The following is a 15,959-nucleotide window of genomic DNA, read 5'->3' as shown; positions in this document are numbered from 1 at the left end:
TTAAGAACTCCATATCCATTCTCTAAAGAAATAACCTCAAGTCCAAAAGTACTGTTTTTACAAACTATAATGGAGTCATCACTTAATTGAGTACTCAGTGATCTTACAACTTGAGACAACATGTCCACATCAGACCTGCAACAAACGTGACTCTTTTGCAATCATTTTCTCTTTCCAATGACTGTAACCACCCCAAGAAACCAATCTGTAACACTGACTTTTACTGTGAAAACTAATAAAACATACTAAAACATACTCAAGTTAATTGCATCTATGTACTGCCACATTTGCAGACTTTAATGACAGAAGAGAGATTAATTTTTTTATTTCTTAAAATTGTTAACTTGCTGAAAAATCCCCAAGATGACCAGCTCTGAACTGTAAAAATTCACTTTAAATGCAGTTTAATTTTCATTACTCATTTTTTCCCCTCAAAAAAAAAAAAAAAAAGAGAATCTGACATTAATGTCTGCAAAAAGTACTTTTGCTTTGGAGAAAGACTACTGCTTTTACGTAAACCAACACAAATTGCACTAAAAACATCTGCAGATTCACTTTGCAGTGAACTGCTGTTGCAATGTTAATAAAGAAATTAAATGAAAAATTGTGTAATTCAGATTTCACCCCAGCAGCTGTTCAGGTTTCTCACAGGTTATTTTTTTTTTTAAAAATATTCTTAATAGTTCAACAACAAGTTTTACTTTGCACCAAAAAACAAGATTCAATAACGGCTGACAAAGAGTTAGGTGGCTGAACAAAAAACAGGTTTGTGTTTTGTGTTTAAGGAACAAAGTATGTTTTTCATCTGTCTACTGATGAATGTCTGAACATCATGTTTTGGATTTTTTCACCTTTCAAAAGGACATAATCTGGCAGTAGAAACTTAAGTCTCTGCGCAATAAAGGTGTTTATCACCCTTATAACTTGAGATAAAGTTCCCCTATAGCACAAAATCAGAGAGCAATTCAGTATTATATTTGGTAAACAGCTTTCATCACATGGAGTAATTTTTCCTAGTCCTCACAGCTCCTTAACAGAGTTTATGTTATCATTCATGCATTATGCCCTCAACAGAGGACTGATGAGATTTAACAGCTTGGCTTTAATAAATGGTGTTCCACCCCCACTAATTCTTCAGAAATCAACAGCCCAAAGCTGCTGAGTTTTCCTGAGTTAAACTAATCACCCAAACCTCAACAAAAAAGTCTTGAAGAGTCTAATCAACTTATTGCCACTCAGAAGTAGGATCAAGTTCAAGATCAAATACTGTTAAGATGTATCCAAGCATCTGGAAACCAAGAGGGAGGAACCTCTACGTCTGCAGCTACAGAAGCTTTACTGACAGCGGTAGTATCATGTGCCCTACAGACACAGCCATTAAACACACAGCTCCCCACGTCTGGAAAAGCACAGATGTGATCTTATTAGCCAGTACACAACGGGAGTTTCTTTACCCTCACAAAGCTGCTGATCCCTAGCTTTTATCTAGTAATGGATATCCTGTGTAAAACGTCTAATTGTATTGCAGCATATTCTCACACTTTTATGAGTCACTCTATAAGTCATGGAGGACTGCATGTATACAAAGAAAGGAGTTACAACTATACTGTTACAGACCATGGCTGTAGTAAGGTCATCAAGATTCCACAGTAGATTAAATAACATCAGGATTCCCTGTGCCAGTAGCAAAGAGATACAGAATTTACTGTATCAATAAATCACTCTATTTTATAAAGCTACTATTCAGTATTTGTTGTCTATAGGTAACCAGAGGTGACAAAAAAATTAAAATCTGGTGAAACAGCAATGCTAAATTGCAAGCCAGGTGTTTCAGAGGAAAAAAAAAAAAAAAAAAAGCTTAAATACATTTACCACTCTAGGTGTGTAATTAAAATACTGTCCTGTCATATATCAACTCTGGTATGCATTTCAAGGTTTCTTTACAATATGAAAACAGATACAAACTTCCTCCTTCCCCACTTTTGCATGAAGATTTAAACACTGATAAAGGTTATCTTGATAGATTAAATCACATAAACCATGTCCTTCAAATGGCTTTTAGAATCAGACGCACTGCACCATTCATAGGACAGAGCAGTATTTGTAAGATGCACACAGGACACCAAAGTGAGTCATTTTGCTAACAGACCATGCCCTCTTCTTGTTCTGGAGCTTGCACCTGCTGTTAAAAGGCTGACAGGCAGGGATCATATCTCATTAGATCCTCAATGAGGATGAGACTGCACACCCTGCTCAAGAAACTAGGTAAATCACAAGGGAATTAAAGTCTTCTCCTTGCTGCATTGCTTACAGACTTTCTGAAGGCCAAAGCATGAGACATACACCTAAAATGTAAGTGAAGGAATGAAAGACATGGGTCTTACCAAGAAATTTGATACACTCCTAATCACTAAAGAAAAGTGAACTTTATTCTGGTGAGTTAGCTCAAAATAAAGAGATATGCTAGGCTTTATATCTAGTTCTAAAGCATCAAGATCTCAGGGGCACTGGAAAATAACTGTTTGATGCTTAGGTTATGTGGTGAGCACAGAGAGTCTTTGCAGAGCCTGATGTCGAAGCCTTTCATCCCCAGATGATGCTTCTCACCCTTCTTTCTTACTGCAACCAGCTGGCCCATCCTCTTCATTAGACATTTTTCATTAAAAAATGAGATCAATAAATTATCCAAACATCACAACTCAATACTTCATGCCATGACTCGTGCCTAATTAAGATGTAATCTGAAATTATTCATTGGCATGCAGAATTAAAACTAGGGAGTTGTAAAGAAACTGTATGCAGGAAACAGGAAAAATGAAAACAACACAGAAGAAGTGCAAGATGTGACTTGTTCTGAACTGTAAGAAACTAAAAATCCTTCCTTGTGAGGTTACTTAAGCAGACAAAAAATTCAAAGCCTTTCCAAACTCATCTTCTCATATAATCACTTGAGTTTTGAGGACAAATATGTGATCATTTTGATCTGGAGTCTAAGAAAATTACTACCTGAGATCTCAGAATAGCATAAAGAATCAAATACCCTCACCAAGGCATGCAACATATACAAACACCACCTGCACTCTCAGTACTTATAACCTTATTTTTGTCTACCCTCAACTGCAATTTCATCATCCATATGGAATGTTGGTCACTGTTCCCAGTTAATGGCATCATATCAAAACTCTCTGTAATTTACTGGTTTGCTATTTGCACAGGATACTGTAAAAAACAGTGGAAGATACACAGACCACCAAAACATGTGTAAGTGGCATTACTATACACTCCCCTAAATTTCAAAGTCTTAAAATTGCTGCCATGCTTTTGAAGAACATCGCATTTGACACTACTTTGCACTCTTCTTTCCCCATGATAAACAAATTCTTTAACAATAATTCTAAAGGCCAACATTTCTAAGCATATTGTATCATACATCTACATGTTATGATATGACTGAGTACGTATCAAGGAAAATTCCTTCTATTTTAGCAACCTCCTAGGAAAACTTTCACAGTGTAATTCAAAAAGCATATATATATATCAGTGTCCACACTTAGCAAAGAAAAAAAATCCCACCTCTTTTTCTCATGTATACAAGCACACTTTATGTGCACATAATGTACAGAAATGTAGAAATGCCTCACTCTTTGAAGGTTTTTAAACTGTAATTTCTCCTCATGTTCCTGGCAAGCTATGTTTGGAAAGACAAGACAGCTGTCAGTACTCTATAGGAAGCATTATGAAGAAGGATATTACAAGTCCACTCAAGAGCTTTGTAAGGTCACAGAAAACCGCAGCTACCTGATGATAAATACCTTTTTAAAAAAAGACCACTCCAAAGATAAATCAGGTTAACACCACAGTTAACACTAGAAACACCACTGCTTATTCAGATGTTTTTTCTAAAAGTAAGAATTAAAGCAGGAAGTTATTAGACTCCATGGAACAAAACCATCCCAAGTAGTAGACACTGCATCACAATGAAGTCCTGTCACCCTAAACTGCACATCTTCCTGACTTAGATAGGAAAACAAAGGTCTGTGCTCAACACTTTAGTGTCACCTTACCCCATTACCTGTGCAGACGGCCTGAGACACCCATACAGAGTAACTTAGAAAACCGTAGAAATGCCTCTTCTTCATTTCAAAAAGACTGTAAAAGGGTGCAAAACAGCATTCTACAGGCCACATAATTGTACCTGTTTAGCAGTTTATTTTAAATTAACTAGCCACAACAGTTATGAGGCAGAAACAAAAGAAGTTATAAAAAACAGTCCATTAATAGGCAGAGATGATTGCTACCTCTCACGGTTACTGATCTGGTATGCTATTTTTGATTTATCCATTTTTTAGAGTACTGATACTGTGTGGCATGCTGATATTCTCTAGCAGCATTTTTTTTAAAAAAAATAAGTTAATGTTATTTCTTGCCTTCTGGAAAGAGAGCATAGCTTAAACCACCTAGTCTAGACATGCAACACTTACTAATTGCTAAATAAACAATCTTTTCCTTATTTCTTAAGCAAAGACATTATAAAAGTTTAAGTGCAAAGTGTTCACTGTATCCTCAGGCATTTGTCTAAACTAAGCGTAGTCTCCCACCAGGGAAAGGATTTATTTCAACTGTGCTGTTATTCCTATGGAATTGGTGCCTGCCCAATCTCAGCAGTCAGTCATCTGAGAGCTTTTCCTATTTGCATTGAGTGCAGTAGACAAGATTTCTGAAATCTTGATTGAGGGTTCTCATTCCTTGTTTCTTTCCAGGAATTCTAATTTACAGCTTTAGTGATGAATTTTACTTGCTGCTTATGTCATTCACAGATACAGTACCAGATCAATTTCTAACTTCAATCCTATGTACATATCCTCCTGCTTCTGAATATAGTAGTTTAAGATAACTTAAGAAATTTTTTAAAATAGTAAATAATCAATGAGGACTGAATACACATATTACTTACAAAAATCTAGTGACCATTCATACTCAAGATGATGGAAACATTTTAAAACTAACTACATGTTACTATCCAAGAAGAAATTTCTCTTTTAAACCAAGTCAGCTCTAGAATATCTGTATTCCAGAAAGCTTGCATCCCCTTCACAACATGGAAATTCCCATCAAAAAGTTGCTTCAATATACAAAAATTCTAAGATGATAGGAACTTGCAGGCCACAATACAACATGGCTATGGATAGTCCTCCAGGCATGGCCACTCTCTCTCTCTCTCTGTTACAGAAGAGGGAAATTCTAAAGCAAGACATAATCCAGAAAAAAATCCAGAATGAGGAAACCACTGAACTGCCTCCTCAGAGATTACAAAAGAGCATGACCTCAATGCTACACAGAAAATAAAAATGTTAAGTTACAAGAGAAAAAGTGAGGTAAAAAATACAGTGATATAAATGAAATGTTAGCATTTAACCTATTTCTAAAGTACCAAGATTAAACTGATTTGTCTTGATAAATTCTCCATCCAAATAGCGTTTGCTACTTTTAGGTTATTTTTTGCCTTACTGCATTAAACAAGACTGTTTTTAATCAAAACCACAGATTTCTCATATTCAGTGATGTCATAAGACACAAAGAAATGCATAAAATTCACAAACTATAATCTTCAGAGAAAGAGTAACAGACATTCTTTACTTCTGAGTGGTTTTTCAGCATCAGTCCTAACAGAAAGAGCTAAATCAGAAAAGCACTCAGCACACAGATCCACCGAAGTTTGGCACTTTTCCAGTGATAAATACAATTCTGACCTCTGCTGACAGAAGATCTGAAGACTCCTATCTTTATTTAACAACTACCTCTTCCTATCTTACCAATGATAAAACTCATGAGTGTGGAACACAGCCGTTTCGTTTTTTTAGACACTAGGCAAAACCAGTGTATGATATGACATGAATGCAAGATATTCACCATTCCACAAAACACTGCACTTCTAATCTATTCAGTTAAACCTTCTCTCGATCCTCTTTAAGGAAGGTAGCGCTGCATAAAGACAGGTCAGCTCTTTGCTGCTATATAAAGTTGAAGGTTAAAATACGTAAACTGATGTGGGAGACTATTTCCTGCTGAAAGAAAAGCCCTTTAAACACTAGAACCTCAAATCTAATTTGTCAGCTTACTGATGCTTCCATGCCATACTGCCAGTGCAAAGCATCTGTCTTTCGATGAAGCTGCAGTTTTGGAAAAATGGTTAATGCTACCTAGCAGAAAAGTTAGCATGATCTTATAGTAGAAGCAATACAGAATTCAGTCACACATGTAAGTGTTTAAAAATCCAAATTTTAGGTGAAAGACCAGACCTTTGGCTTTAATCGAATCTATCTGCTAAGCTGGAGGTGCCAACTGGACTTACAGTTATCAGTAAATGTGACCTACACTTGATTGACTTAAATGGGGAAGTGCATCAAGTAAGAGTCACCAACTTTTTTTTATGCTCTTTCTAAAGAGTATAAAAGAAAAAAACCAAACATTTTGCTTCACTGGAAACATCATTGTTTGTTAAACCAGCCATTTATAAGTTTGCTCTTAACTAACACCTTGTTTTAACAAAAGAGTGGGGTAAACTTTAGTCAGACACTGAAGCTATGCTACGAACTTAAATTAGGAGGCAGCACAGCTCATAATGAAATAAGCTCAGCTGGGTCTCCCACTCACCACTGCAAGAATCCAGCCCATAACACTGTTACTGGTGGTGACTGGGTAGCAACTCCAAACTCAGCAACTCATCACTAGAAGGTTACAGTATTTCTGGAAGACCTGCTGGGAAGAACTATATAGTTTAATTACAATATATTATCAGTTGTAATAGGTGAATAAATCAAGAACTACCACAACAATATCCATCTCATAAGTGGTCCAGGCTTATGCAACAAACCTGACAAACCCAGTTTAAATGTCTTCCAAAGCCACAGCCAAAGGCAATTGGGACTTGTAAACACCCGAAGAGCTGAAACTGAAAGGCAAACTCAAAGGATTTTCCATGGGGCTTGGTTTGGAGTGGGCAGTTGTGTGGTGGTGCTTAGTTTTTGGGGTTAAACCATGACAGTGTACAAAAAAGGAGAGTGAGTAAAAAAGCAGACCACTGTAATGCTCAAATAAATAATTTTGATTTTCATTAACTACCAATGAAATTTCTGATGCATCCTCAAACTGCACACCACTCAGAGACAATTCTTTCCAAAGAATGAGGTACAGTAACAGTGTACACACCAGAAGACATCAGTGCTTCAGCTCCTCAGGAATGAGATATTTTATTGATAAGCTTTTGATACTTGGACTTCTTTTTAAAACTATTTAGCATTTTTGTTACTTTCGACACACAAAATGAAAATTACTTCCTGGTAAGCAAACAAAACCACCTCAGTGTTTTGTTTGGTTCTGTGTTTTTTGTGTTGTTTTGTTTCATTGTTTTTTTTTTTGTTTATATTCTCTGGCTAAGTTCCACGTACATACTTTAGGAAAATAACCTTACTATACATTTGCATAAAGCCTCAGTTAGCAAGACACAGCACATAGATTAAGGAACCCCAGGGAAAAAAAGAAAAATTACTTTGCTGCTAGAACTTGGTATTAACAACATTTTGCCTGGAAAAGAAGTCCCTTTTATTGTGAAATGGACTTTAAAATCCCTGTCAACATTTTTAAACAGCACAGAAAAATTATTCATAATGGTGATGTTAATTCTATAATAATATTTCAGATCATAACTTTCTTCCTAAAGGGAATTCCTGCAATAACCAGAGCTGTCCACATACTCAGTAGAAGCTGCTCCATGCTTTTACCTCAGGAAGGTGCAAAATACGAGGCATCAAACTTAAAGCAGGTTCTCACTTCTTCCATACTGCACTGAAGAATAACAGTTTAAAGCCTCATTAAAAACTCTACAAATGTTAAATATAGAATGTGAATTTCAGTTTAATAAACAGTCAACTTCAGGCAGACTGTCTCTGAACTAGGTTTTCACTTCTATTTTAAAACATCAAAGAAAATCAAATTTCAGGGCATTTTCTTTATGTCATTAGTATTTCTCAAGGTAGCATGCAGAGCAGTAGCTTTTAAGCCTGAATTTCTCTACACTCAGAAAAAGCCCTTAGTCTGACTTCAAGGCACTGCACTAGGATTTGTCACAATTCGTGACCCAGCTACACTAATCACACTGCTTGGCAAGTGGAAACCCACAAGTGCTGAACCAACTTTTAACATCGAAGTTCTAGCACTTGAAATTTTGAGAAAGGCAAATTACACAACTCTATCTTTTTACCCTACGATTTTGGTAAAATCAGCTTTGTTCCCATAAATCCATGAGGGGAAGAAAAAAAAGCATAATTCTATTCACAATTCAATACAGCTGTGTATGACTAGCTTCAGTCCTAGGCCACAAGCCAGGAACTTCTGAGTTCAAGTCTGGCTCTGCCTTTGACTTTCTGTGTGGCCTTCAGAGAGCCCCTGAACTTCTCTGCTTCTCCTCTTACATCCATACACTTACCTTACAGAAAGGCACTTGCTTTGTTTGTGGAGGCTTTTCCCAAACACAAAACTCGAATTGACTTTAAGAGCCATTTTATTTTTATTGTGTATTGAACACCTAGGGCCTGCCAAGAAATCTCTGTCAGTTGATACCTGGTGGTTTTTAACTGTAGTAACTGCCAGCACGCACTTATTACACACATGCATACACACACCCATATCAGACACACACAAATAAAAAAAATGAAGTAAGTGGAAAAATAGACCATTATTTCAAAGTTTCTTAACAAACATGATGAAAAAAGGAAATTGAGTTACATGCTATAAATACAGTAAAGAGCTGTCTGCAACCTTGTTCTTATTAATGCACCGAGGCAGTGGTGAAGCCTGTTTTTAACAGCTTAACAGAGCAAGCAATGCTCAAGCTAAAATGATCACAGCAACTAATATTTAGAATAGTACTTAAACAATAGAAAAATGGCCTAAGAATGCAAAGGCAAAGAAGCATTTAAGCTTAACCAAGTTATCTAACACTATCTGGAGCACCATTTAAAAGGTAAGTTTTTCTTAAGCAAAAGATCAAGGCAAGTTACATAAACTTAAGCTGACCTCATACTTGCAAGTCCATTGCAGCAGAGTTTCACTTCACATTACCTGGATTGAAGCAGAACGTAACGGAGACGTAACGGTGACAGAGCCAACCTCACCTTTTTCCGAGCACAGAACGCCCAAATACAGCTCATCATCTTTAAAACAGCCACTTTTAAACCCACATCTGAGAAACAATCTTGTCCCCAAAACTTTATAAAGACATAAAGACCAACTTGTTTGGTTTTTAATGGCCCGACTATGTCAAGCCAGCTTAAAGAACTCTGCACCTGTGGCTTTAGGATACTTTAAGCTGCCAAGGTAAATTCTAGCCTCTCAAAGTTTAGCTTTTGTCTGCTTTTGCCTTTTTCATCTTGTTATACCTAAAATCTGGTAAAAACACTTCCTACAGTTTTTCTGTGTCAGGATATATATTTTATTTATAGTAACTGGCAAATGTAGAGCAAAACTATCTCCTAATTAACAACACAGCAGAGTTAATTTGATGCAGAATAATGTGCTATTTTGTGATAAAAACAGTTACTCAAGGACTTAATCAGAAGTCATCATTCCAGAATAGCTACCATGCAAGATGAGGTGGTAAAATGTAAATTCAGATAGCTTTTGCACAAGAAGACTAAACTGATTCAAACAGCTGAAAAAATATCTGCTTGTAAGGCTTAGGATTCTCCCATCTGAGGTCACTTACTAAACCTTCCTACTATAATTGAGAGGCTTTCAAAACGTATTTGCCAATTAAGGAAAATTAGGAGAAATACCTTATTGAAGAAGTACATGTAATGAAACATACTAGGAACATTTAATTTCCACCCAGAGTAGATTTTGTTTATAGTTTCTCACACCACCATCAGTGTGCTTCCATTGCATGAAGCAGTCACAAACGCTACACAAGGCCAGCATGCTGGTTAGCAGAAGTGTTCCTGCCAAGCTGATCTAGATCTGCTCTGAAGAGAATTACAGGACACAGACAAAGACAAAATCAAACAAAATAACTTTAATGCCTTGTACTCTTTCTCAGCATTGTTTGGTCTGGTTGATGTGTATCAAGCACATAATGTGAACATTATCTGCAAAGGAACAGAAAACTTGACTCTGTAACACAAGGCTATTTAGTTTAAAATTCCCATTAATATTGCTACAACTAACTTCTGCAGCACCAGCTGGAACCTTCTTTTATACTAGGCTAGAAAAAAAGCTTTTGGGGTTTTACTTCAGGTTAACCAAGCATTTTTAGGGGCAATTTGAACCCAACCCACATTTAGATCCCAACCAGTGCACATGAACATGTAATGGCATCCACAAAGGGAAACAGAGCTAGATATAAAATGACATATATATAACCTCAACAGGACATCCTCTATTTCCATGTGCTATATTTTTAACCAGTTTTAAGTGTATTATTTTGTATTTTTCTAATATTTGTCATAGGAGATCCGTTAAATAAAACAGTGAGATAATAACACTAATAGTACCCATGTAAAACCTAACAAAATAGTAAAGGTTTATTTATATAATCTTAACTAGGATATAGAAAAATTAGTTTTTTAAAATTCACAGGGGAATGAAACAATATACTATTTTCTGTATCACAGGACAACTGGTTTTCAGTGCACATAGGAAAAAAGCTAGGAAAAAAACGTGCTAAGTTTTGGCGCCTTCTGCCCTCTCTCCCCCTGCATACAGAAGGAAGACATTTTCACTTTTACTGTCCTCAAACTCTCTCCAAGTAGAGGCAGAACAGCCTGGAAAAAATCCAGCAAGAGCTACCAGATTAGAATTTCCAAGCATTATAATACCAAAATTCACTTGCATGTTGTGATCAAATCATCCTCCCTGTGAATTGTTCAGGAAAAGGCTGAGCACAAACATGCTGTATATATCACTGGCAAAGTAATGTATCAGAATATATCAGTTTCGCTATAGCTGACAAAGTTCTCAGCAGTAGCCAACCTGTTGCCAAAGAAAGCTGTTTTGTAGTCAAGTATATCTAGAGTACCAATACAGAATTAGAACCACATGTTTTAAATCAGACCCTGAATCTGACATGATTGCTTAAGCAAAATTATATACAATTAAAAATATAAATGCTAATACAGAAGCTGCAACAAGAGCATGAACGCTGCTAAATTAGCACGCTAATATTAAGTTGCTATGTCTTCTACTACCTAAATTTCAAACCAGGGGCGAAAAAAGTGGAAGAAAATACTGAAGACTTATTTTCAGGAAGGTTTAAGTGACACAGGATACCGTATCCTGGCAAACTGGATAGCTCAGGCACAGCCAAGTTCACAAACATACAACGAACCACAACGACAACACATTCGTGTATATTTGCCACAGAGCACATGTAAAATGGGACAATTAAGCTCAACTCTAATTAATGGTTAAGTGGCATTAACAGATTATATATTTAACCTTTCCTATTTTCATAGAGGTCAACTACCTCAAAAAACACAGAATCTACAACAGATTTTTTTAAAAAAACCAATTCTAGCAGTGTCACTGCAGCTTAAGTTTTGCCATCTTCCTATGTACATGGAGGCTGTGCCCAACAGCCACTGAGATTACAAGTGGACAGCAGATTTATGATTATGGTATCCAGCAAATGCTGTGCTTAAAAAGGGGGGAAAAAACCCACTGGGAAAACCAGAAGTAATTTTCTCATTGTTTTATTTTTTAAAGAAATACTTCTCTCATTCAGAAATTAAGGCAATGTTCTGCTTTAGTTCAAATCAGTTCAGCTATACTCAGAGCTGTACTTCAGGAAGCGTTAACTCTACATCTGCTAAGCACACTGGGAAAGATGAACGTGCTTTCCTTGTAATTTTAGCATGCACAGTGGGGTTTCTTGTACTTTTAAGGAACTAAAAAAGAATGGTCACCTTGATTTAAAAAAAATCATGCCTTTCTTAGTTGCTGAAGTAACTATGCTATTCAAAGCACATCTAACTATGATGGAGCTCTATGTCAAAATGATGCTCTTATGACACAAATTAGACAACTAGTTATTTGTTTGCAGAAAATGTATCTAATAAAAATAAACACAAAAAGGCTGAAGTGTTTTTTTCTGCTAGACTACCTCCCTGTAATATTTCTTTCTGCTTTCATTGGAGCTACCTCAAAATTTATCTCCCCCACTGTTAAAATGTGGCCTCACACATCGCCTGCTGGCATGAAATCAAACACAGTTGCACCTTGATGCCTTGTTTCAGTTTTGTTGTAATAAATTCCAAGGTCACATTTCACTTCTAAAAGTCTCAATTTAACACACATTTTTATTAATATAAACATTTTTTATACTTTTTAAGCATTTTTCTGCCTATCACTGTCAAGGTACTTTTAGATTATCTTCTCTGCATAACATATACAAACATCCATTTAATTGAGTTCAGACACAAATTGCAGAAATGTAAGGAGCAGCAGTCAACTTTCATTCTTACTAACTGTGTTTTTTAACAAAACTGCCCTCACTAGTTTATCTCCAGCTATATTAGCACACATTTTTCCATGGTGTTTAACCCGTTTTGGTTCGTTTTGCCTCTGCCTCCTGTTTTATTAATCTATCTTTTCTTAGGTATCTGAAAAAACTCCAAGGGTTGTATCATACGTTATGTTTTCCCACATGACTGAACAGACTAATTTAAAGTAGTCCTTAAAAGTACAATATTTTGAATGAGAAGTCTTTCAATTTACCCATACTATAACACCCAAATATCACATCAACCAATTCTTAAAACACAACTTTTCAGAAATTATTCAAAAAATATACAATTGTAATAGCAGGAGGGCATTTCATCCCTAAACCATAATGCCAGCAAACTGTATACAGACAGAAAAACAGCCTTTAAAATGACAATATCCATTAACCTTAGGAACTCCCTGAAGAAGTGTGTTGATGGCACAAAAAAAAAAATAAAAAAATTCATGCTGCTCCCAGAATATATGATCTGTTTTAGCATGAAAAAAAACCTGAACCCACCAAAACAAAATCCCAACCAAACAAAAAACACAAACCCCCCTGGTTGTGTTCTTCAGTAGGAAGCTTAGTGTAAAGGAGAACTTATGCATTGACAAGTGCTAAATGTACAGCTCTGGAGTTGGAATTCACCACAAATACAGAAAGGCACTGTTCCTCTGGTGTTCTGAAGAACAATTATGGCACCAGCACAACAACAAAATAGAAATATTCTTAATTTACAGTATTTATCTTCATGGTAACTGCACATTTGCCTTCAATGCTGAAATCACCAAAAACTGCTATCTTGACACCCAAATTTAAGCATGACTTAAAACATAACTTGTTTGACCAATATTTGAAACATACCACTTGTAATCATACCATGTAAGATTGCTAATGCTAGCAATTACATTAGCAACTAAAGATTTAGGAAGAAATACTTCTTTGTAGTAATCTAACCTGAATTTTAGATCTGTTTAACAAATTAATTCTGGAACAATAATGTTAGCCTAATATTTAAAGTTTAGCTACTTGAAATCTAAACTGACAACACTAGAACCCTGACACACCTGATTCCCTTGACAGGACATGAAATACAGGTCCTTGGAGCTAAACATCCTATGTATCTTATTTTCTTGGCTCAGTTCTTTAGCTGTTTAAACAGGAAACCGATACTTAAGAAGGTGAAACAGCTCTTAGGAAGGCAGTAGATGCTTCTTAATCAATTAAAGCAAAAAAAAAAAAACCCTGAAACTTTTCAGTTATGAACTACTACCAGCTGAAAAGAGCAATAAGGGTGCAGCTTCCAAGAAATATTGTTCAAAATAAACTGTAAACTTCTCACCTTCCACCCTGGTCCAAAAGGAATGTAGATCCATAATGACAAGAATTAAAGAAATCTGCTTCAAGATGCAAGTGTCTAAAGGGGTACTAGGAAAGTTGTGGAAAACATTCTCTTCCAGAAATATTCTTTTTCTATAGTGCCTAAATCTATGAGGAAAAAATCTTTCTCCTCTACTAAGCTGCCTATTAATAAGTAAGAAACAAAAATCTTAAAAAGGTTAAGTTTAGCTGAAATCAGCTGGCAGAGACTATGTGATCTTACAAAGTTTCATTTTCTTCCTTCTCAGCAGGAGAGAAAGAAGCTAAAAGAAAACCAACTGAAACTAAGCATACTGATCTTTCAGTCACTTGTTTTCCCTGAATTTTTCCCATTAGAATTGCAGACTCCTGTATATTGAAGCTCAGTGGTAATAAGGCTTTTCTTGTCAATTATTTCTCAAGAATCTCTTAGATGTAGAGCAAAAATCTCCAGGGGTTCTGCTGACTACAGACTTCACTGTAGCTTTCAACCTACTAAACCTGCTTTGGAAAGGGACTGATTCCTGTAGATACCAATAACAATTGACATGCAAATGCAAACAGAAAAAAATTAATAAAGCTCCTAAACTCAGCATCTTCACTGCAAACTGAATGAAGCAAAAAAATCTTCCCCTACCCCTATGCCTCTGTAAGCTTCAAACTGATCTAGAAATTGCAGCTCAACTCAGTTCTCTCAAAACTGTTTTGTTCCTGCTGTAGTGCAGGAATGCACTGAATACAGTGTTGAGAATTGCTCAGATTCACAATTAAAATCCTACGGTTGCACAGACTGCACAGTCCTCAACACACCCTGCAGTAAGATCTGAGAGGTCAAAAGCATATTTATAAGAAGAATTATTTTAATTGGTCTTTCCTATTCACAGTTACAGTGTCACAAAGCTGCTTAAATATTTGACAGAGTCCTTACTGGAATGATTTCTATTATTCTCAATAACTGCCTTTTGTCTGACCCACGACAGCTCCTGTAGCTAGGAGCAGTAGCAGTTATTGGAACCACCCTGTACTCCACCTTAACCATCAAGCTATATGTACAAACAGCTACACATTCTGGAAGTGTGTAACGTAGGCAGTAAGGCATGAAGGCGAAAAAATACACAGAAAAGGCGAGTACTGTTCTAAAGAGCAGATTCTGGGAAGACTACATCCTACAATACTGCCAGCTCAAGACACAGTTTGGGTTTTCTTTACTTCCTCAGTTCAGCCATCCCATTCTACAGCAATTATCACATAAACTACAGTAACTGATATTTCTGTCCAGTAAGCACCAAATCTGAGCACACTCCTACTTTAGACTGCATTTGAAAACCATTCTATTGTCTAATTATTGTCTGTCAGTCAACAGGTAGATTCAACATATTCTGGCTACATCCAGATCTCCGCTGAGCCCAAGAAGGTTTTGAATAACAAAAGCCATCAGGGTACATTATGTCAAATACACAACGTTTTTATAGCATTTCCTCAAATAACTACCAGTAACATGAGGGTGGAACCTAGTAAGTTCATTAACTCTATGCAACAGGCATGCATTACTTCATGTACTAACCGGGTTATCCATTACTATGAAATGCTTAATGACCAAAATTACCAGCAAAATAGACGTAAAATTTGAACAGAGTTCTCTTTTATTGGCTTCCTCTAATTTAAAATTTAAAAAAATTCAAACCTTCACAAACACCATCTCTTAGTTTCCACGAGAAACTTAACATGCTGCAGAATTGTTTCGAATATTTGCTAGCTTGTGCAGAAGAAAAAAAGTCCCAATATGCACAAGCCTATAATGACCACAGCCAGACACATTTTCAATAAGCTTACTGAAATCTCTATCTTTCATTTGTGTTTAACTGTATGCACATAAGGCCACAAAGAAATATAAAATATGAGCCATCTTGTATGTTTACAAAGTTGACCTGCTAACCACAATCACTGCACTAATACACTGCAATGTGGAGCACATTCACACGATTATTTCCAGAATTATCTGCTGCTTCATGTTCAGCTACAAAAAAATAACACAATGCAATGCCTGTGAGGAAGGGGTGAAGAA

General features: G+C 36.2%; 1 protein-coding gene across 16 annotated transcripts in view; it reads right to left on the bottom strand.

Moving 5' to 3' along the window:
- The window catches only part of TNRC6B (trinucleotide repeat containing adaptor 6B), a 122,994-nt gene that overhangs the window by 54,719 nt on the left and 52,316 nt on the right, over positions 1 to 15,959 (bottom strand). Inside the window, exon 1 of one of the 16 annotated variants that reach the window (XM_088055003.1) lies at positions 6,655 to 6,673. The exons of the other annotated variants lie outside the window; for them this stretch is intronic. The gene's annotated coding sequence lies outside the window, so the exon portion shown is untranslated. Of the gene's footprint in view, positions 1 to 6,654; positions 6,674 to 15,959 lie in introns of those variants that run through there. 16 annotated transcript variants of the gene reach the window in all.

Source organism: Pseudopodoces humilis, chromosome 5 (genome assembly GCF_049639895.1).
Source record: "Pseudopodoces humilis isolate 2021_Gansu_Grassland_sample_001 chromosome 5, ASM4963989v1, whole genome shotgun sequence".
NCBI classification, from domain to species: domain Eukaryota; kingdom Metazoa; phylum Chordata; class Aves; order Passeriformes; family Paridae; genus Pseudopodoces; species Pseudopodoces humilis.
The sequence above is the reverse complement of the archived record's forward strand: the minus strand, read 5'-3'. Positions and strand labels throughout refer to the sequence as shown.